The sequence below is a fragment of the Cetorhinus maximus genome, chromosome 9 (assembly GCF_964194155.1).
Source record: "Cetorhinus maximus chromosome 9, sCetMax3.hap1.1, whole genome shotgun sequence".
Classification (NCBI taxonomy): domain Eukaryota; kingdom Metazoa; phylum Chordata; class Chondrichthyes; order Lamniformes; family Cetorhinidae; genus Cetorhinus; species Cetorhinus maximus.
The window spans coordinates 118,404,636-118,427,542 of record NC_135887.1 but is presented as its reverse complement, the minus strand read 5'-3'; the positions used below and the strand labels follow the sequence as shown (position 1 = coordinate 118,427,542).

General features: G+C 44.5%; 1 long non-coding RNA gene across 1 annotated transcript in view; it reads left to right on the top strand.

The window, feature by feature from the left end:
• The window catches only part of LOC144684965 (uncharacterized), a 102,720-nt gene extending 83,850 nt beyond the window's left edge, over positions 1–18,870 (top strand). The window contains exon 4 of the long non-coding RNA XR_013577593.1: positions 18,671–18,870. This is a non-coding gene — a long non-coding RNA (uncharacterized LOC144684965). The remainder of the gene's footprint in view (positions 1–18,670) is intronic.
• Positions 18,871–22,907: the final 4,037 nt, after the last annotated feature.

Here is a 22,907-nt window from a genome sequence, read left to right as displayed (position 1 = left end):
GCTATACATTCCTTTCTGGTGCAAAAATACACCAGGAAAGTGGCCCAACCATGGCTAACAAAAGAAATTAAAGATAGTATTAGATCCAAAGAGGAGTCATATAAATTGCTAGAAAAAATAGCAAATCTGAGGATTGAGAGCAGTTTAGAATTCAGCAAACATGGACCAAGAGATTGATTAAGAGGGGGAAAATAGATTATGAGAGTAAACTTGCAAGGAACATAAAAATTGACTGTAAAAGGTCCTATAAGTATGTAAGAAGAAAAGGGTAAGTGAAGACAAATGTAGGTCCCTTACAGTCCAAAATGGGAGAATTTATAATAGGAACAAGGAAATGGCAGCACAATTATACAATTATTTTAGTTCTGCCTTCATGGAGGAAGACACAAATATCTTACCAGAAATACTAGGGAACCAAGAGTTTAGTGAGAAGGGGGAATTAAAGGAAATTAGTATTACTAAAAAAAGGTACTGGAGAAATTAATGGGACTGAAAGCCAATAAATCCCCAGGGCCTGATAATCTACATCCTAGGGTACTAAAGGAGGTGGTCATGGGAATAGTGGATGTTCCAAAGTTCTGTAGATTCTGGAAGAGTCCTGGCAGATTGGAGAGTGGCAAATGTAACCCCATTATTTAAAAAAGGAGGGAGGGAGAAAATGGGATTGCAAACTGGTTAGCCTAACATCAGTAGTAGGGAAAATGCTAGAGTCTATTATAAATGATGCGATAACAGGACACTTAGAAAAGATCAGCTTGGACAAAGCCAACATGGATTTATGAAAGGTAAATCACGGTTGACAAACCGACTGGAGTTTTTTGAGGATATAACTGGCAGAATAGATAAAGAAGAACCAGTGGATGTGGTGTATTTGGATTTTCAGAAAGTTTTTGATAAAGCCCCACATAAGAAGTTTGTGTACAAAATTAAAGCACATGGAACTGGGGGTAATATATTGGCATGGATTGAGAATTGGCTAGCAGACAGGAAACAGTAGGAATAAATGGGTTGTTTTCAAGAGTGGTAGGTGGTGACTAGTGGGGATCGGTGCTTGGGCCCAAGGTATTCACAATATATATCAATGATTTGGATGAGGGAACCAAACGTAATATTTCCAAGTTTGCTGATGACACAAAACTTGGCTGGAATGTGAGTGGTGAATAGGATGTTAAGAGGTTTCAAGACGATATAGACAGGTTGAGTGAGTGGGAAAATACATGGCAGATGCAATATAAGTGTGAGGCTAGCCACTGTGGTAGGAAAAACAGAATGGCAGAGTATTATTTAAATAATGATAAATTAGGTAATATTGATGTACCAAGGGACCTGGGTGTTCTTGTACACCAAACACTGAAAGCAAGCATGCAGGTGCAGCAAGCAGTTAAGAAGTCAAATGGCATGTTGACCTTCATTGTGAGGACTCGAGTACAGGAGCAAGGACATCTTACTGCAGTTGTACAGGGCCTTGGTGAGACCACACCTGGAGTATTGTGTGCAGTTTTGGTCTCCTTACCTCAGAGAGGATATACTTGCCATGGAGGGAGTGCAGCAAAGGTTCACCAGACTGATTCCTGGGATGGCAGGATTGTCATATGAGGAGAGATTAGGCCGACTAGGCCTGTATTCACTGGAGTTTAGAAGAATGAGAGGGGATCTCATTGAAACATATAAAATTCTGACAGGGATGGACAGATTGGATGCAGAGATGATGTTTCCTCTGGGTGGCGGTCTAGAACAAGGGGTCACACTTTCAGGATATGGAGTAGGCCATTTAGGACTGAGATGAGGAGAAACTTCTTCACTCAGAGAGTGGTGAACCTTTGGAATTCTCTACCACAGAAGGCTGTGGAGGCCATATCACTGTATATACTTAAGAAGGAAATAGGTAGATTTCTAGACCCTAAAGGCATCAAGGGGTATGTTATGTTCTACTGTTGTGTCGCTTTGCTTGCAAACCAATTGCATGCTTATCTGTTGGTGGGTGAGTTGGCAACAATATACTGCAGATGCAGAGACCAATATAAGATGAAGCACATGCTATTTATTTACACAGATAACAGAGCACTAACATGATGTGTGCTTCTCCAGCCAGACCCTACTCTAAACTAACACTTAACATTGTAGCCCATGCTACACAGCAATTGGATCATACAGTCATGTGGTCAATCTGCTCACATTCTCTTAAAGGTGTATTGCACCTCAGATTACCACATCCCTCTCCCTTTACTTGAAAGTACAATTCCAATTTTTACAATATATTAACTATTTACATAAATAAACTATTTTAAAATTCAGTCTTTCTGGAGGCTTCTAATGTGTTGACCATCGAGGTTCTACCACTTCGGATGGTTTATCTGAGGCCTCCCTCTCAGGAGTTATCTGTCCACAAGGCTCTCCAGTAAGAACCTGTAAGTTTGTCTGTTCAACTCTCTCAGGTTCAACGGATCCTACAGGTACTTCCAAAGCAAGGGGAGTTCCTTCTACCTGTGGTTTAGACTCCAACAGGAATGTTTTCACTCTCTTTTGGGCTCATCGCATGCATTCCTGTTGCCCCTCTCCTCCAAGTTCAACAATATGGAGGGCAACTGTCAGGCAGGTTCTGAGAATCAGGATGTTGGGCAAGGCTAAATTCAACATGGAATGATCAGCCTCCTGTTGTGTAAAAAGAATTTCGGGGCCTCGTTAGTAATCTGCTTTATCTTTCTACGTGTCTTCTTTGATGGGTTTTCTTCTTGGCAGCTCTGACGTTAATCTCGGCCTTCTTTTCTATTTCCCTATTGGCCAGACGAGGCTCAGGTATGAGCTCAACTTGAGTGAACTTGGTGGTTGAGTCTTCCCTCATCCGTCAGCTCCTTTGAAAACTCAGAGGTCTTCTTGGCTTCCACGTAGCTGATTCTTCAGTTCTTTCATTTCGTTTTTATATTTGTTAGTTGTTTCCTAGAGAATTAAGTATTGTTGTGCTTTCTTGGCTAATTGATTCCTCATCTCGGCCAGAGGTATGCTGAATTCTTTCCGTTCTTTGTCATACCACTTCAGTGGTAAAAATTGGGACCTGAGGGAATCCTGCAATATCGGAAAGTCCTTCAGCAGGTTTTCTTATTCTTTTTGGAGGTTACTGACTTCAACTCGAACTCTGTCCTGAAGCATCAGCTCCACGAGTTCCTTTTGCTGAGTCTTTACATGCTCCCTTTTCCAAACAACATTTCCAGCTTCTGATTGAGATCTCAGTAATCTCTCAAGATTCATCTATCTTAACCAGTTTCTTCCTGCCTGCTATCACTGTGAGGGGTAGATTAGCAGACTGGCTTCCAAGCTGTACTGGAACCTTGCATATACCTCTGACTCGTCTGTCTTTGCCAATATACGTCTTAAATTTAGCATCTGAATTTTCCAGCTTTAATGAGTGGCCTCCCCATTCAGATATTTAAATGTATGTTCCCCTATAACATTTGTGGATGCTTCTGTATCCACCTTCATTCGGAAAGGTTTTCCATTGACTTCCACTGTCGCATAGATTGGCTCTGTTTTACCCATTTTTAAGTTGTGTAACGAGTAATTACCTGACTCTGTTTCTTCTGGTTCCTCTATTATATGGATTTCACGATTTCTGCCTTTTTGTTTGAAATGTTGTCTCAATCTGTCTTTGTAATATCGCATAATGTGCCCATTGTGATGGCAGTAGAAACACTCAGGGCAGGATTTTCCCGTCGGCGAGCGGGGGGCGGAGCCCACTCACCAACCGGTAAAATGACGCGCGGTGACGTTGGGTGGAACTCCCGACGTCACCGCGCCCCATTTAAATTTTCAGGTAGGTGGGGGCTCAGCAAAATCAGCTGCGCGCCTGCCAACCTGTCAATGGCCAATTGAGGTCATTGACAGAGTCATTAAACTAATTAATGGACCTGCCTGTCCAATCTTAAGGTTGGCGGGCAGGCCAGGAGCCCTGGCAACCATTAGAAAAAGCATGAAAACTCATCCACGGGCAGGAGGTTTCATGTAGGTTTTTAAAAATTTCATTAAAGTTTTTAAAAAAGTTATGGACATGTCCCAACTCACGTGACAGTGTCACGAGGGGACATGTCAGGGAATTTTTTTTTCTATTTTTAATAATTTGTACATTAGAGCCGATCTCCCTGAGGCAGCACTTAGCCTTCTCTTAAAGGTATATTGCATCTCAAATTACCACAGGGTATGGGGAGAAAGCAGGAATATGGTGTTGAGATGGAGGATCAGCCATGATCATATTGATTGGCGGAGCAAGCTCGAAGGGCTGAATGACCTACTCCTGCTCCCATTTCCTATGTTTCTATGATTTCTGGCATACCCTCCATCATCTTCTCTGTTACTTCATCAAAAAATTCAATTAGATCAGTCAAGCATGATCTGTCTTTTACAAATCTGTGCTGGTTCTCCTTAATTAACTCAAACCTTTCCAAGTGCCTGTTGATTTTTTCCTTGATTATTGTTTCTAAAATTTTACTCACCACTATGTTAAACTGACTGGCTTATAGTTACTAGGGATGTCCTTTCATACTTTCTTGAATGAGGGCATCACATTTGCCACTCTCCAATCATCTGGCACCTCCCCCATATCTAGAGAAAACTAGAAGATTATAGCCAGCCTTCCTCTATCTCCACTCCCACTTCCTATAGCAACTTGGGATGCAAGACATTAAGACCAGGCGATTAATCCAGCCTTTCTCATAGATCCTTCCTATCAATTTTCACTCCATCTATTACCTCGACCATCTTAGATTCTACCAATATTTTCAGTATCCCCTCCCTTAGTAGAAACTGATACAAAATACTCATTGGCAGAATTTTCCTGTTGGCTTCTGGGGATGGGTGGGTGATGGTGTCCGACGCGCTCCCGCCATTAAATAACGGGGCACTTAAGGCCCTTGCCTCACCAATCAATGTCGATTTTTCGGTGCCTGAGAAATCTTCGGGTCGGCGCATGGGTGCAACGGGCAGACGGGTAGGACACAATTGTATTAACCCATCCTTGTGGTGGGGGGGGGGGGGGGGTGGGGGGCGGATAAGAGGGCTTACTGGGGTCACGAGTGTGCACTGTCAAGTATTTATTTTTTAAAGTTTTTGAAACTTACCTGTGTGATCTGCAGTACTTCAAAACGCATACCAGCTGCTTTTTCTGGACTCCTAGCCTTCAGGTCAGCACTCTGCAGTGAGGAATATTTTCTGGGCCTGTAGGTTTCAGGAAGCCTTCCCTTAGCCTGGGAATGGGAGCTGAACTGTCCACTGGAGGCAGCTCCTCTGAGGAGGAAGGGAGGGCTAGAAGGGGGAGGAGACCAGGAGTGCACATTCAGCCTTCAGGGGAGCCACCTCTTGGTGGACAGGCCCAGGCACAAGGGGTGCAGGGCCAAGAGGTAGTCCAAGGCGGAAGGGGCTGCAGAAGATGCCACTATCCTGCTGTCAGGGTATACAGGTGGTGAAGCAGCTACCTCAATATGTCTGAGGTGCAGTGCCAAAGGAGAGTCCGTCTCTCAAGGGAGATGATAGGGCCTGAGATCTCTGCTAACTGTGTGGGTGGACACCCCATGCCAGTAGCTCTGAAGGTCACAGCTACCCTCAACTTCAATGCCTCTGGCTCCTTCCAGGGCTCGTTGGGTGATCTTTGCAGTGTCTCCCAATCAGCTGTTCACACTTATGTCAAGCAGGTTACGGACGCTCTGTTCAGGCATGCATTGACCCTCATCCACTATCGTTGGGACCAGGCAAACCAGATACAATGAGCCAGAGGCTTCGCGGCCATTGCTGGCTTTCCCTGCGTCCAGGGTGCAATAGACTGTACACATGTGGCCATCAAGGCGCCAGCAGGTGAGCCCGGTGCCTTCATCAACAGGAAGGGCTTCCACTCCATGAACGTGCAGATAGTGTGTGACCACAGGATGCTGATTGTACAAGTCTGGGCAAGGTACCCAGCCAGCTCCCACAATGCCTACATCCTCAGACACTCCCAGGTGCCGGTGCTCTTCAGTGCTCCGGCTCGGCTGGATGGATGGCTGCTGGGTGACAAGGGCTATCCCCTCAGAAGGTGGCTCAAGACGCCTGCCCGCCATCCAAGAACAGAAGCTGAGCAGCAATAAAATAGGAGCCACGCCTGCACAAGGGCTGTGGTGGAGAGAACCATCGGTCTTCTCAAAATGTGCTTCCAATGCCTGGACCGCTCAGGGGGTGCACTCCAGTACCCCCCAGACCGTGTCTCGGTGATAGTGGTTACATGCTGCGCTCTCCACAATCTTGCGCTGGAAAGGGGGGGACGCAGTGGACGATGAAGATGTCGACGCAGTGGCTGTGGCTGCATACGATGAGTCCAGCAGTGAGTCCGAGGATGACCATGCACAGGGAAATACTGAGGGGGTAGACAATGACCCGGGCATACTCCAGAGAGGAAAGGACACCCGGGAGACTTTAATCCAATGAACCTTCAGCTGGCACACCACAGTGGTAGTTGTAGGGGATTCTATAATTAGGGGAATTGATAGCTTCCTTTGTAAGCAGGATCGAGAGTCCCGCATGGTATGTTGCCTGCCCGGTGCCAGGCTGAGGGACATCTCTGACCGGTTTGAAAGGATATTGGAGAGGGAGGGGGAGGATCCAGTTATTGTGGTCCACGTCGGGACAAATAACATAGGTAAGACTAGAAAAGAGGACCTATTTGGGGATTATCAGGAACTAGGAACTAAATTAAAGAACAGGTCCTCAAGGGTTTTAATCTCCGGATTACTACCCGAGCCACGTGAAAATTGGCATAGGGACGCGAGAATAAGGGAAGTAAACACGTGGCTAAAGGAGTGGTGCGGGAAAGAGGGGTTCCATTTCGTGGGGCACTGGCATCAGTATTGGAACAGGAGGGATCTGTACCGTTGGGACGGTCTCCACCTGAACCGATCTGGGACCAATGTTCTAGCGAAAAGGGTAAATAGGGTGGTCAACAGGACTTTAAACTAGAAAGTGGGGGGGGAGGGAAGGGTAAAACTCCAAGAAGTATGACTAATGGGAAACAAAGCAGCAGGTTAGCGTGTGGGGGGGTGGATTCAACATCATGGAAAATTATGAAAAAACTGAAAAGAAAGGAGAGCCCAGGAGAGGCTATTAAAGTCTCCAGAACACAAAATAGGACAGAGAGTTTGGAAAGGGCTAGGAATCTAACTTCAAGCACATCAGATAAAGGGACGACAATGAGAAAGGGGACGGGAAATACAAGACTGAAGGTGTTGTATCTGAATGCACGCAGTATACGAAATAAGGTAAATGAGCTTGTGGCACAGATTGAAATTGGCAGGTATGATGTGGTGGGCATTATGGAGACATGGCTGCAAGGGGATCAGGACTGGGAGCTAAATATCCAAGGATATACATCCTATCGAAAAGATAGGCAGGTTGGCAGAGGGGGTGAGGTTGCTTTGTTAGTAAGAAATGAAATTAAATCGATAGCAAGAAATAATGTAGGGTCAGATGATGTAGAATCTGTGTGGGTAGAGTTGAGGAACCGCAAAGGTAAAAAAACCATAATGGGAGTTATGTACAGGCCTCCGAACAGTAGTCAGGATGTGGGGCACAAGATACACCAGGAGATAGAAAAGGTGTGTAAGAAAGGCAAGGTTACAGTGATCATGTGGGATTTCAATATGCGGGTAGAATGGGAAAATCAGGTTGGTAGTGGATCCCAAAAAAAGGAATTTGTGGAATGTCTACGAGATGGCTTTTTGGAGCAGCTTGTGGTGGAGCCCACTAGGGAACAGGCAATTCTAGATTTAGTGATATGTAATGAGGCAGATTTGATAAGGGAGCTTAAGGTGAAGGAACCCTTAGGAGGAAGTGACCATGATATGATAGAATTTACCCTGCAATTTGAGAGGAAAAAGCTGGAATCAGATATAACGGTATTACAGTCGAATAAAGGCAACTACAGAGGCATGAGGGAGGAGCTGGCCAGAATTGACTGGGAGATGAGCCTAGCAGTAAAGACAGTGGAACAACAATGGCAGGAGTTTCTGGGAGTAATTTGGGAGACACAGCAAAAATTCATCCCTAGGAAGAAGAAGCATACTAAAGGAGGACAAGGCAACCATGGCTGACAAGGGAAGTCAAGGACAGCATAAAAGCTAAAGAGAAAGCATACAATGCGGCGAAGAGCAGTGGGAAACCAGGGGATTGGGAAGCCTACAAAGACCAACAGAGGACAACTAAAAAAGAAATAAGGAGGGAGAAGATTAAATATGAGGGTAAACTAGCCAGTAATATAAAAGAAGATTGCAAAAGTTTTTTTAGATATATAAAGGGTAAGAGAGAGGCAAAAGTGGACATTGGGCTGCTGGAAAATTACACTGGAGAAGTAGTAGTGGGAAACAAAGAAATGGCGGAGGAACTGAATAGGTACTTTGCGTCAGTCTTCACAGTGGAAGACACGAGTAACATCCCCAAAGTTCAAGAGAGTCAGGGGGCAGAGGTGGGTATGGTGGCCATTACCAAGGAGAAGGTGCTAGGAAAACTGAAAGGTCTGAAGGCGGATAAATCACCTGGACCAGATGGATTACACCCCAGAGTTCTGAAGGAGATAGCTGAAGAGATAGTGGAGGCGTTAGTGGTGATCTTTCAGGAATCACTGGAGTCAGGGAGGGTCTCAGAGGACTGGAAAATCGCTAATGTAACCCCCCTGTTTAAGAAGGGAGTGAGGCAAAAGACGGGAAATTACAGGCCGATTAGCCTGACCTCGGTCGTTGGTAAGATTTTAGAGTCCATTATTAAGGATGAGGTTTCAGAATACTTGGAAGTGCATGGTAAAATTGGGCAAAGTCAGCATGGTTTCATCACGGGGAGGTCATGCCTGACAAATCTGTTAGAATTCTTTGAGGAGGTAACGAGTAGGTTAGACAAAGGAGAGCCAATGGATGTTATCTACTTGGACTTCCAGAAGGCCTTTGACAAGGTGCCGCACAGGAGGCTGCTCAGTAAGATAAGAGCCCATGGTGTTAGAGGCAAGGTACTAGCATGGATAGAAGATTGGCTGTCTGGCAGGAGGCCAGAGTGGGGATAAGGGGGTCCTTCTCAGGATGGCGGCCGGTGACTAGTGGAGTTCCGCAGGGGTCAGTGTTGGAACCACAACTTTTCACTTTATACATTAATGATCTAGATGAAGGAACTGAGGGCATCCTGGCTAAGTTTGCAGATGATACAAAGATAGGTGGAGGGACAGGTAGCGGGGAGGCTGCAGAAGGATTTGGACAGGTTAAAGAATGGGCAAAGAAGTGGCAGATGGAATACAATTTGGGGAAGTGTGAGGTCATGCACTTTGGTAGGAAGAATAGAGGCATAGACTATTTTCTAAATGGGGAGAGAATTCAGAAATCTGGAGTGCAAAGGGACTTGGGAGTCCTAGTCCAGGATTCTCTTAAGGTTAACTTGCAGGTTGAGTCGGTGGTTAGGAAGGCAAATGCAATGTTGGCATTTATTTCAAGAGGACTGGAATATAAAAGCAGGGATGTGCTGCTGAGGCTTTATAAGGCTCTGGTCAGACCACATTTTGAATATTGTGAGCAATTTTGGTGCCCGTATCTCAGGAAGGATGTACTGGCCCTGGAGAGGGTCCAGAGGAGGTTCACGAGAATGATCCCAGGAATAAAAGGCTTAATATATGAGGAACGTTTGAGGACTCTGGGTCTATACTCGATGGAGTTTAGAAGGATGAGGGGGGATCTGATTGAAACTTACAGAATACTGAAAGGCCTGGATAGAGTGGACATGGGGAAAATGTTTCCATTAGTAGGAGAGACTAGGACCCGAGGGCACAGTCTCAGAGTAAAGGGAAGACCTTTTAGAACAGAGATGAGGAGAAACTTCTTTAGCCAGAGAGTGGTGAATCTATGGAATTCATTGCCACAGAAGGCTGTGGAGGCCAGGTCATTGAGTGTATTTAAGACCGAGATAGATAGGTTCTTGATTGGTAAGGGGATCAAGGGTTACGGGGAGAAGGTGGGAGAATGGGGTTGAGAAACTTATCAGCCATGATTGAATGGCGGAGCAAGACTCGATAGGCCGAATGGCCTAATTTCTGCTCCTATGTCTTATGGTCTTATAGATGGACACCAGGACACGCCTCGGCTGTAGGCTCGAAACTCGACACCTAAGTGCAAAATCTGCCAGGTTAGGAACAGTCACTAAGGGCATTGTTAATAAAGCTGAATGTCCAACAAAGCACTCAATACAGTTTTGGAAACCATACACATGCAGAAGAAAAGAGGCAGACTCAGCCATGGTGACATATCTGAATTTAATATGTCAAGCAAACCAACTTATTCCAAAAAAAAAGACAATAATGTTACAACTCAAAACAAATCATAAGGACCTCATCTCAGGCCAACACAAAAGCACCAGTGGTGTGCCTAAGGTGCCTTATGTTTTCGTTTCCGGGTGCTACATCTTGGTGCTGCCCCATCGCTTGGAGTGGCTTGTGAGACAGCCTGGTGACTCTGCTGTCCTGTTGGCCTCGATGACCTTGGCGGTTGTTCTCTGGCCCGTGGAGCCTGTGCTGGCCCTGCCTGGGAGGGGGCTGCCAGTTCCACAGCTGGCATCTCTCCTGCTGTCGCAGCCTCATCGGATGCTATGGTCACTGGGAGAGGGGCGGAGGAGCTGCCGCCCTCATCCGGAGCGCCCTGAGAGGAGCCCACAAAGACGACAGGTAGCTGCTGCGCTTATGTGAAGTCACTTCGGACGTTCCTGCTCACCGTGGTGGATGGGTACCAAGCTGGGAAAGTTGATGCCCAAACCATCTCCCACACTGGCACTGACCAGCTGAGGTCAACACTGATGTGAGGGCTTGCTGGTCAGAGCGCATCCCCAGGAAACCCTGATGGGTCTCTTGGAGGAACCTCTCCATGAGAGCCGCCACTCTCTCCATGGAGGATGCATGGCGCTTGGACATGTGGCTCATTGCTTCAGTGATCGTCTGCGTAGACTCCTCCACCACGGAGACCAAGCCAAGCGTAGCTTCATGTATCTCCCCGAGATGCTCCTGTACACCTGGCCGCACTTCCTGCACCTGCTGCATCGTGTTTGACTCCAGAGGCACATCATCAGGCACCGACTGAGCATGTGCCTGGTCCACTGCAGTCCTCCGACTGCTGGCGCCACGGGCACTCTCTGTCTCTGCCAGCTCCTCCAGCGACTGTGAAGTGCCCTCACCGCTGTGCCCCGGGACACTAGCTGATATTCGAATTCCCACCGAGGTGCTAGTATCTGCGCTGGTGCCTGCCTCGCAGAGATGGTGTGACTCTGGTGAGGCTCCAGGCCCCTCAGGTGTGAGGGGGGGGCCTCTGCTGCTCCTCCTCCTGGCCCTGCTCCGATTATGCTGAAAGGAAGAACAAGGACAGTGGATCAGTTAGCGTGGAGAAAATGTCAATGTGCACCCCTGTCCCCTGGATCACTATGCGCTCATCCTTCTGTAACCAATGGTCAAGCCATGTTGCAAAATTAAATCAGTTAACATTCAGCAGTGTTATGGCTGTTGCTGACCTCACTGTTGGGCATTAATACCTGGCCATGGCACCCCAGCCTCACTGACACCAGTGGACCTGGGCACATGGCGCCTCTCCAAATCCAGGGCCTCCTGCTCGAAGCGGCTAAGAATGGTGATCTGCGCCTGCCCCCACCGCCAGTCCTCGCACGCTTTGCCGCATTATGAGCATTCTTCTCCTGAAAATGAGAGATGAGCATTGATCAGTGCAAATTGTACATGGACTCTGTGCACAGCCCACCCCAACCAGAGTGAGACATATCAGGGCTCCAGAGTCTCCTCACCCTGCTGCTGCTGAACACACACAAAGATGATAGGCCTGCTCCACACCACCCCACCCCACACCGCACCGCAAACCCCCCCCCCCCCCCCCACCCGCCCCGCACCCCACCACCTTGGACACATGCTGCCTAAGTCACATTAGGCATCACATGGTATATCCTTCCATAGCAAGGCGCAAGCACATTGAGCGCAGAGGGCAGCAGATGGTTAATTGCCACACCACCTTGAAGCTCCCCTCCCAGCATGTCATCATCCTGACTTGGACATGTCCTGGAGTTCAAGCAAAGCGCCTAGGTGCAGCTCCTCCAGGTTGCCCCGAAACCAGTCATGTGGGACTTAGTGTAGCACATGCTGCGGGGGCAAAACACATCTTTTCATCACCCTCTCAGTCTGACCTCAGTATGGGCAATATCTGCTGGCCCACCCAGCGAAGGACAAATGGCGTCAATGGTTCAATGCAGTCCCTACACTCAGACTTGTGGGGGAGAAGATGGGCAGCAGTGGGGTAAGCCAACCTGCTGGGTTAAATGACCAATGCCAACATGGTACTCACCCTGCCAGAGCGCAACAAGTCGTTGAAGCGCTTGCGACACTGGATCCAGGTGCACCGCATCACATCGCGGGAGCTCACCACCTCCGCCACCTCCTCCCAGGCACGTTCGTCATGTGGGGGAGCCTTCTCCTCCCGTCCTGGGGAACCAGCACCTCCAGCCATGCTGCCACCTTCACAAGGAGGGCAGCAAGGCAGTCATCTGAAAAACGAGGGGCACACTGGCTCCCTGTCCTACCCTCCAGCCTGGCCTGCTCCACTGGCCTACCGTCCGGATTGGCCTGCTCACCAGAAACCCTCTGGTGAGCCCTTCCACTTGACTTTGCAAGCAGCCTTGCAAAGGCTGCCTGTGCTCCATATAAACAGGCCACCAGGTTGCCATTGGACCCGGTGGACAATGTACTCCTGCCGCCACCCGCCCACTCCCGCTATCCTCAGGAGTCGTGCATTACGCTGGGTGAGCCTTAATTGGCCCGCACGTGTAAAATGGTGGTGCGGACCCGATTGTGGGCGGTGATCGGGTCCGTGCCCGCCCACGCCTGCGCCCACTCCCACTCCACCCACCCCGCCTGTCAACCAGAAAATCCAGCCCAATAAAGTATCCTAGCCTTACCCTGTGCCTCTAAGCATATACCACTCTTGTTCTCCCTAATAGGACACAGTCCACCTCTTACTACCTGTTTACTGTTTACATGCAGGTAGAAGATTTTTAAGTTCCCTCTTATGTAACTGTCATTCTCTTCTTATATTCTCTCTTTGCAGTCCAATTTTCCTCTTCTCTTCCCTTCTCAATGTATTGTATTTGGCCTGGTCCTCACTTAAATAATTCACCTGAGATGCATCATACAGTCTCTTTGTTTGTTTCATCATATTCTCTATTTCCCTTGTCATTCAAGGAGCCCTGGCTTTGTTTACCCTGCCTTTTTCTCTTGTTGAAATATACCTAGCTTGTAGCTGAAACATCTCTTTCTTAAAAATCACCATTGTTCCATTACAGATTTTTCTGTCAATCTTTGGTTCATTTTACCCTGGCCAGATCCCCTCTCATCCCATTGAATTTAGCACTCTTCCAAAGTAGATGTAAATTAGTAAATTTGTAACTTTATGCTCCTGTCTACACTACTTACTATGCTACCAATCTTTGTGTCATTGGCAAACTTGAAAACATGGCTCTCTATTAAGTTATGAAAGCCATTACTATCATCTCCATTTTTGCAGCAAGTTGCTCGATGATCAACAAGACCTATTTTAGCTGGGCTCAGCTGACTTCTGTTTGGACAGTGGATCCTGGATTCACCAGGTCAGGGATCTTGGTTCTTCAGGTGAGACTTCCTCAGTAATCAGCAAGTAACATTTCCTCCAAAAGTATGTGACAGGCAATGACCATCTCCAACAAGAGAGAATCAAACTATCTTCATTTTACATTCAACGGCATTACTGTCATTGAATCACCTACCATCAACATCCTGGGGGTTACCAATGACCAGAAACGTAACTGGACCAGCCATTTAAATACCGTGGCTAGAAGGGCAGGTGAGAGGCTGGAAATTCTGCAGTGAGTAACTCACATTCTGACTCCCCAAAGCCTGTTCAATATTTACAGGGCACAAAGTCAGGAGTGTGATGGGATACACTTTCTCAGGTCTGGATGAGTGCAGCTCCCACAAGACTCCAGAAACTTGACACAATCCGCATAAAACAGCCTGCTTGATTGGCACCCATCAACCACCGTTTGCATTCATTTCCCCCAGCACCAGTGCACAGTGAGAGCAGTGTGTACCATCTACAAGGTCTATTGTAGCAACCCACAAGACTCCTTTGACCACACCTTCCAAACCTGTGACCTCTACCATATGGAAAAACAAAGGCAGCAGATGCATGGGAACACTACCAACTGCAATTCCGCTCTAAGTTACTTACCAACCTGACTTGCTAATATATCACTGTTCCTTCCCTGTCCCTGTGTCAAAAATCTTGGAACTCCCTCCCTAACGGCATGGTGGGTGTACCTACATCACATGGACTGCAGTTGTTCAAGAAGAGGACTCACCACCACCTTCTCAAGGGTATTTGGGTATGGGAAATAAATGCTGGCTTGGCCACCAACGCTGGCATTTTCATTTAGTGTCAGCAATACAATTGGCATCATAATAGGAGATGCTTTCAAAGGAGCTTTTCATCACGCATTCTTGACTATATAGTAATCAACTGGAATTCTTTAAAATCCTTTTGTGCCTAATATGTTATAAAAAATGTCAGCCATAGCTCAGTTGGTAGTATTCTTGCCTCTGAATTGGAAAGTCGTGGGTTCAAGACCCACTCCTGAGACTTGAGCACAAAAACCTGGGCTCAGGGTGCTGCACTGTTGGAGGCACTGTCTTTTGGATGAGATGTTAAATCAAGGATCAGCCTATCCTCTCAAGTGGATACAAAGATTCCTTGACCATTACTTCAAAAAGGTTCAGTGGAATTATCCCTGGTGCACCGTCCAATATTTATTCCTCAATTAGCATCACTAAAAAACAGATTATATGGCTATTATAATTTTTGCTTTCGAATCTGGTCGTTATCATTACATTTTGTGGGAGTCTGCTCTGCGCAAATTAGCTGCAGCCTTTCCTACATCACAACAGTGACTACACTTCAAAAGTACTCCATTGGTTGTGAAGTGATTTGGGACATCCTGAGGCTTTATAAAGTTTAAGTCCTTCTTTCTTTTTGAAAATGGTATGTATTATTCAAGCGGTCACAAGCATTAGGCAGAGGCCAATTACATTAGCAACCTTTCTACCCATGTGATGAATAAAGATATAAATATGGGACCTTTTATAACATTTTAAAACCTCAGTTACTGTGGTAAATCACATGTTTAGTATAGTTCAGCAATACAATCCTGTGGAGATGTTATTATTCAAGTGCAGTGTCCGTACAGATGGTTTCAAAACTATTAATAGTAGGACTACAAAACAACAGCAGCATATTATTCTATGGAAAGACAGTGCTCTCTAGTTCCTATAATAAAAACCCTTCAAGTTATCTAGGCCTACTTTTAATGATGATTTGATTCAAGAATTAGTCCTATGCATTTAAAAAAAAGCTACATAATTCAAACTAGTTTTCGGTTTATCCATTATTTCACCTGCAACAGCAAGTTGTTTGACAGAGGTCAGAGGTCACTGGGTTTAAAATTAGAATCACTTAGGCAGAGAGCCTAGCATGAACATATATACCTAGGATGAACACGTATACCTTATGCCCCACTATTTCAACACAGGTGTGAAATATAAATGGCTATTCGCCTCTAGTGAAATCCCAAGGCAGCGAAATACTGTAAGACTGTGTTAAGTATTTGTTTGCCAATTCGAGCAGCTGTCTAGGGCTTAGATTTTGGAATTCTCTCCCTAAACTGCTCTGCCTCTCTACCTCACTCTGCTCCTTTAAGGTCCCACTGAAAACCTGCCACTTTGACCAAACTTTAGGTCACCTGTGCTAATACTGCTTTCTTTGGCTCGGTGACAATTTATTTTGTCTAATTATGCTCCTGCGAAGCACCTTGGGACATTTTATTACATTAAAGGTTCTATATAAATGCAAACAATTGTAGTAAGTACACATTTCTGGTTGAGTTGTGTACCAGACTAAAGATATAGAGAGAAAAAGGATCTTGCCTTTATATGGTGCTTGTCATGTTGTCAGGTTGCCTCATAATGTTTCTTAGCCACTTCTGGAGTACAGTCAATGTTGGATCAAGTAAAATGGAACAATGCACAAGAGGCCGTAATTGGAGGACCACAGGCATCTCGGAGGTTTGTAAGGATTGCAGAGATAGCACATTTAAAACAAGGCTGAGAATTGAAAGAATGGCTAGTGCTGAGTTAAGCGACCAAAGTGCTCAACTAACTCAGTGAGATAGTGACATGATTTCATCCTTATGGGACATTACCAGTTACTGCATAAGTTATAGGGGAAATTTTTTAAAAAATATTATCAAAACTACTGCACTTAGATAAAGAACTGCTGATTACACAATTGCGCAGTTATTAAGTCCTTCTTCAACCGCTCTTTTGAAGTTCCAGGTAGTCAGTTTGACCAACAATCTGACCTTTGAATTAGAAATTTAGGGTCCAAACTGTACTGCAGGATTTGAGCACATTATCTCTGCTGTTGTTTCCTTACACGCTTCATGGTTGAGCTGTTAAATTCCCCGTCTGTCCATTCAGATTCGGTGTAAAAAAAACCCACAAGGTTATTTTAAGGCCAGGGAGATTTCATGCAATCTGGGCCAATATTTATCCATCAACGAAAACAGATCAACATATCATTTATTTAATTTGTTGTTTGTGTGATCTTGCTGTGCATGATTCACCTACAGAGGAACATGTATACCATCAGTAGAAGTTCATCAGCTTTGGGATGCCACAAGAATGGAACAGATGCCATATAAACACAAGTCCTTCATGTGCTTTTCCAACAATTTCCTCAATAGTATGGTGAGTTCCTTTCAAGTGAATAGAAAGAAAAATACCTCACTTTACTTAGAAAGAGGAATATGAGGACTTCAGACCATGTTCAATTTTTTTTTTGTAACCTCTCCTTGCTTGACTACTGTTAAACCCACCATAATACTAACAACGCAGTTGAACAGGGGCTGGAATTTGAAGGATGAGAAGGAAAAGCCTCATAATTGATAGAAAGGAGTGGGATCATGCAGGTGCAAGAGCATCCTTGTGGGAATAAGTCCTCCTCAGTCCTCAGATGCAACTCCTCATGATGCAATACTTCAAGATCATGTTAAAAAGACTTTCTCCTTGGAACATGAAGCCTTTTAAACCAAATTTCTTGCACATAATCACGATGTTTGTTGCATAGCTCAAGTTGGATTATCACACTTTGGCCCAATTTGGGGGTTCAGCACCCTGCATCCCAAGGAAGCCTGAAAAAAATTGACCCACAATCAGTAGTGAGAGGCCTAAAGCCTGTTTTAGGAGCCGCTCTGGGTTATCAGGCTCCCCTGAATAGACCAGGCATCAAGCCTCCCTGGATGGGGCCTAGCCAGGAGCCAGGATGTGGAGCCAGAAGAATCATTGCTAATACCAAAGCCGCAGCTCCTAATGGCTGATATTACCCCTCCTCCCACTGTCTTCACCACGTTCCACCGCCAAACCCCCCACCTCCATGCTCCAAGGGCTTACCTGAGGGCCACTGCTGCGGAGGCAGGAGACCCAAAATTTGATCATCTAGTTGGGTGAACTGCCTGTGGGTGTGACAGGCGTCAGCAACTCACCGCGATCATGGTGCCTGAGGACCAATTTCACACCATCCTCAGGCTTCTTTCTTTTGCTGTTGGGATCATTCCCTGCATTATGTGCTTATAGGCTGGTCTAAACTCATTTTCAGACTAAAGGGTTTGCTTCAGGATTACAGAATCATAGAATTTTACTACACCGAAGGAGACCATGCTGCCCATTGTGCCTCTACCAGCTCTCTAAAGGAGCTATTCAATTAGTCCCACTACACTGCACCTTTCACATAGCCCTGCAAATTTTGCCATTTCATATGATTATTCAATTCCATTTTAAAAGTTGTTGACTATACTTCCACTACCCCTTTAGGCAATCCATTCCACAACAATTCTCTCCCTCTCACCACTTGGTCTTTTGCTAACCATATTAAATCTGTATCCTCTAGTTATCGGCCCTTTTGCCACTTGAAATAATTTCTTCTCGTTCACTCTAACAAAACACTTCATGATTTTGAAGAACTCTATCAAATCTCCCTTGGCCTTCTCTGTTTGAAGGAGAACAGCCCCAGCTTCTCCACTCTCTCCAATACTGTTTGCCATACTTATCATAATTATTGTCAGCTCTTAATTAAATCATTGGAAGATTATCACAGCTCAGGAGGAAATATATCATCTTTGCACCAGCCATTCTGTTAGCTAAGCACAGTAGCATCCATTGAGAGTGCTGCTAGAGAAGTCTATTTTATCTCACATGAAAGTAACTTAAAAGACCCTCTTCACCCCTTTGATGGTTTCACCATACGTTCAGGTTTTTCTCCAAAAATACATTGTCTAAATAAAGGAAGCAGCAACTTGACATGGTTCCCAATGGGTTAAGTTGTATTCATTTATAGAAGAAATTATTGGCGGCTGTTATTTCTACTAAGGCCAAAGGAGGGTCACATTCATTATCCGCCTACTGTTTGTAGTTACACTGCTCTCTCAGGCTATTGGATAAAAGAAAAACTGTAAGGAGAATGTAAGTTTTGACAGATATCTGTTTTTTTGTCTGTTTTTACAGTTGTACTCTGAAGTCATAAAGGAAACAGCAAAGAGCCTGCCGAGAAATATGTGCGGTTCCCTTTAGGGATTGACTAACTTAGTTGCTGAGAAGAGGTCAGAGTTCAAAAGAAGAGTCAAGGGACTAAGAGAAATACCTCCTCCCATTTGACTCATCCCTAATGATCACAAAACAATAAAACAATAATTTTTTTTTCTTTACCTTTGCTACGCTTTATTAATGTAACTTGAATTACGAAAGCAATATTTGGGAAGTTTGTCGACACTATTATTGGATTCACACAGTACCACCTTACGCAGATCATATATTTGTTGCATGTTTGATTGTTGTAATATTAATATAACATGCATCAAGTGACCTTAATGCTGACATGTATTCACATAGGGGCCGTTAGTTATTATTGGCGCTTAGAAATAACTTAATTTGAGAGCCAGGAGAAATTAAATACAGGAGGTGCGGTGGAGCAACTCAATGGTTTCAGAATACTGAGAGGTATTGCCTAGAGTCAAGAGTGCCTAAAGAAAATTACAATGGTGACAAATACACAACTCTTTCCCCTTATCTCTTAATAATCCCATTGACACGGGAAATAGGATTACATGATTATCTGAATTAAAGTTTGCTTTCCTGTTTGATGAGTTATTTATTAAGTGTTAACTGTGGCTGAATAGGTAGTACTCCTGGTTTTGAATCAAAAAGCTGGAGATTCCAGTCCTAGTGCCACACAAAATCTAGGCTGATACTCCAGTGCAGTACTGAGGAAGTGCTGCATTGCCTTTCTGATGAAACATTCAACTGAAGCCCCATCTGCCCTCTCAGGTGAATAAAAAATATCATTTGAAGAAGAAGAAGGGTGTCCTGGCCAATATTTATCCCTCCAACAGCATCACTAAAAAAAGCAAATTGTCTGGTCATCACGTTGCTGTTTGTGGAAGCTTGTTGTGCACAAATTGGCTGCTGCAATTCTTCCATTACAACAGTGACTGCACTTCAAAAATTGTTTATGACATTGGGACATCCAAAACATTTTAAGTGCCAATGAGGTACTTCTGCAGTGTACTTTCTGGGTAAACATAACATACCTTTTATAACCTGACATGTCCTCATCTCTCAGCAACTTGCTCAGTTCCCTTGTGAAGAACTCTTGGGAATCCATACTCATTGCACATTTTGGTAATCTGTTCTTGATGTCAATGATTCTCTTTGAAAAGAGATACTTTCTATCATCTAATCTAACTCTTTGCTTCGGTATTTTATAATTATGCCCTTTTATTTCTTTTCAACAAGGGATCCAACTTATTTCCTTCTTCAGAAAGATCCCACCAATAGCAAATGAACCAAAAGTTCAGTTAATTGGTTTTTGCCTGAGGGTTGACTGCTGACCAGGAAACTGGGAGAACTCTAATCTCCATTGAATGGGGTTTTTCACCTCCACCTGAACCAGCTGAGCAGGCAAAAAGACTTGGATTTGAAGCAACGACTGAGCCTCTACAATATATTGTAGCTACTCACTTTTAGCCTCTATGCATTCCTGATTTTAATCGCTCCATTCTTTGGTGGCCGTGTCTTCAGCTGCCTAGGCCCCATGCTCAGGAATTCCCTTCCCAAACCTTTCTTCATCTCTCCTTCTTTAAGATGCTCCTTAAAACCTACTTCTTTGACCAAGCTTTTGATCACCTGTCTTATGTGGCTCAGTGTCAAGTTTTGTATGATAATGCTCCTGTGAAGCGCCTTATAACATTTTACTATGTTACAGGTATTTGTATAAATTAATACCATATTCTAGCGTAGTAGTTGAGTCACTGATCTAGTAATCCAGAAGCCTCGCCTAATGATCTGGAGGCATGAATTCAAATCCCACCATGGCAGCTGGAGAATTTAAGTTCAATTAATTAAATAAACCTAGAAGGATAAAGCTCATATCATTAATGGTAACGATCCACCTGTTTCACTAATTCCCTTTTAGGGAAGGAAGTGTGCTGTCCTTACCTGGTCTGGCCTACATGTGACTCCAGACTCACAGCAATGTGGCTGACTCTTAACTGCCCTGTGTTATGACTTAGAAAGGCACTCAGTTATACTCAAGAAGGTGGGTCATAACTGCCTCCTTGATGATAATTATGCTCAAATCCAAAAAAATGTTTTAAAATTGCAAGTTGTTACTGGATCAGAAAGGTATCAGATATCCTGAAGATTATCAACTGTTAGAAGAAAATAAGAAAAGGAAAATGTTAGTTATACCACGGAAGCACAGGAAGTAACCTATTAATCGGTCATGGATACAACAACAACACAGGTCCTTGACATAAAGGATTTAAAAGTTCTTGTGTTATGATTGAGATAAAACTTCCTTTGGAAGTAAATGTGGGGGATGCAGATCAAGGTTATACAAATTACTGTATTATTAGAAAAGTTTTAACAGGATATCGTATAAACTTATGATTCTAAGTTGACAGACAAACAGATAACAGATACATAAAGGCAACATGACACTATACGCAAATGTTAAGACACACTGCTGGCATTGTTCGAACATTCAAAATCATAGAGGTGCCTCGCATATTTGGCTAATGGCCATTTTTTAGAACACAGTTGGAGTAGAGGTTTTCCAGACATTATTGAGAAATATATGGTGTGAAACACTTAGAATTGTAGAAAGATACAGCAGGGAAGGAGGTCATTCAGCCCATCATTCCTGTCCATCTCTGAAAGACCAATTCAGTTAGTCCCACTCCCCTGGTCAGCACATAGGCCTGCATTTGTTCATTTTGGAGAATTCACAGTATACACAGATCATGCATTATTAACTTTAGACATAGGAAGAGCAAGTCAACATTTAAATAATCATGTTGCTCAGAAACACTCCGATGTGCTTCACACATGGAGGATTTGTTACAGTGTTTATAGGGATAAACACAGCAGTCATGTTGCACAGCAGAGTCCCAGAAGCATGACTGAGATGAACGACCAGTAGTTACTATAGGGAGGATTTCCTCTGTACAATATGTGCATAAAAATCATAAATCCATTCTCCATAAAGTCTCAGATGACCAAAATGACTTTTGAAGTTGTGCTGTGCACATGCACAAATATACCTTTCAATGTGTGGTCTATCAATCTCCCAAGGATTGTAGACTACTAACCCTGGTTATAGTCTGAACATAACACATTGTTAGTTTGATAAAATTGGCTTTGTGATTTGGCTAAGGTAGAAAGAGTTGATACATCATTGATGTCTTGTCTTTAAGGGTCCTTGATTAAAATGGAAAAGCCATATCTAGGTTAAAACTGCTGTCCAAAAATGTAGCTGTTCCAGGTGCTCCTCCTTGTGTCTGAACTGCAATCTACTACTAATCCCTTTACTGCACTACACTCTACAGGTCCCAAATAATACTCCATCCACTTGAGAGTTCTCGAATGATGGATTGTGACACTGTGTCAGGAAGAATTGATGCTCTTTTGCATCTTGTGGACTTGAAAGACCTTTCAGGCATTTCAACCTCCCTTGTAGGGTGACTTGGGTTCATTGAGATGTGAAATCTTAAGGAACTGCCATGATCACCTTCATTAACATGCCAACATAAAGAAGAGTTGAATTACTGACCTCAAACTATGACCATAAAATATTTACTCTGCTTCACTTAGTAGTGCAAGTCAGCCTGGATTTTTCTAATAACACATACTGTGATTATGCGTGCTCCATTGGAACGTATGTGAGTCAAATAGCCCCTCAATCCTGTTCCGCACGTTAATTTAGATCATGGCTGATCTGAATAATTGAATTGGTTTGTCGAAATTAATGTATAAAATTAAACTAGGTCATTTTTGAAAGATTCATTCATAAGAGCATTACTGACCATTCCTAAGTGTCTTTGAGAATGTACTTGTGAGATGCCTTTTTGAACTGTTGCAGTCCATGTGGTGTAGATACACCCACAGTGCTATTAGGAGGGGAGTTCCAGGATTTTGACTCAGCGGCGATTAAGGAATAGTGATATATTTCAAAGTCAGGATGGCGTCTGACTTGGGGGGAACTTGGAGGTGGTGGTGTCCTTGTGCTTATGCTGCCCTTGTCCTTCGAGGTGGTAGAGATTATGGGTTTGGAAAGTGCTGTTGAAGGAGCCTTGGTAAATTACAGTGCATCTTGTAGATGGTAAATACTGCTGTTACTGTGCACTGGTGCTGGAGTGAGTGAATGTTTAAGGTGGTGGAAGGGGTGCCAATCAAGTGGGCTGCA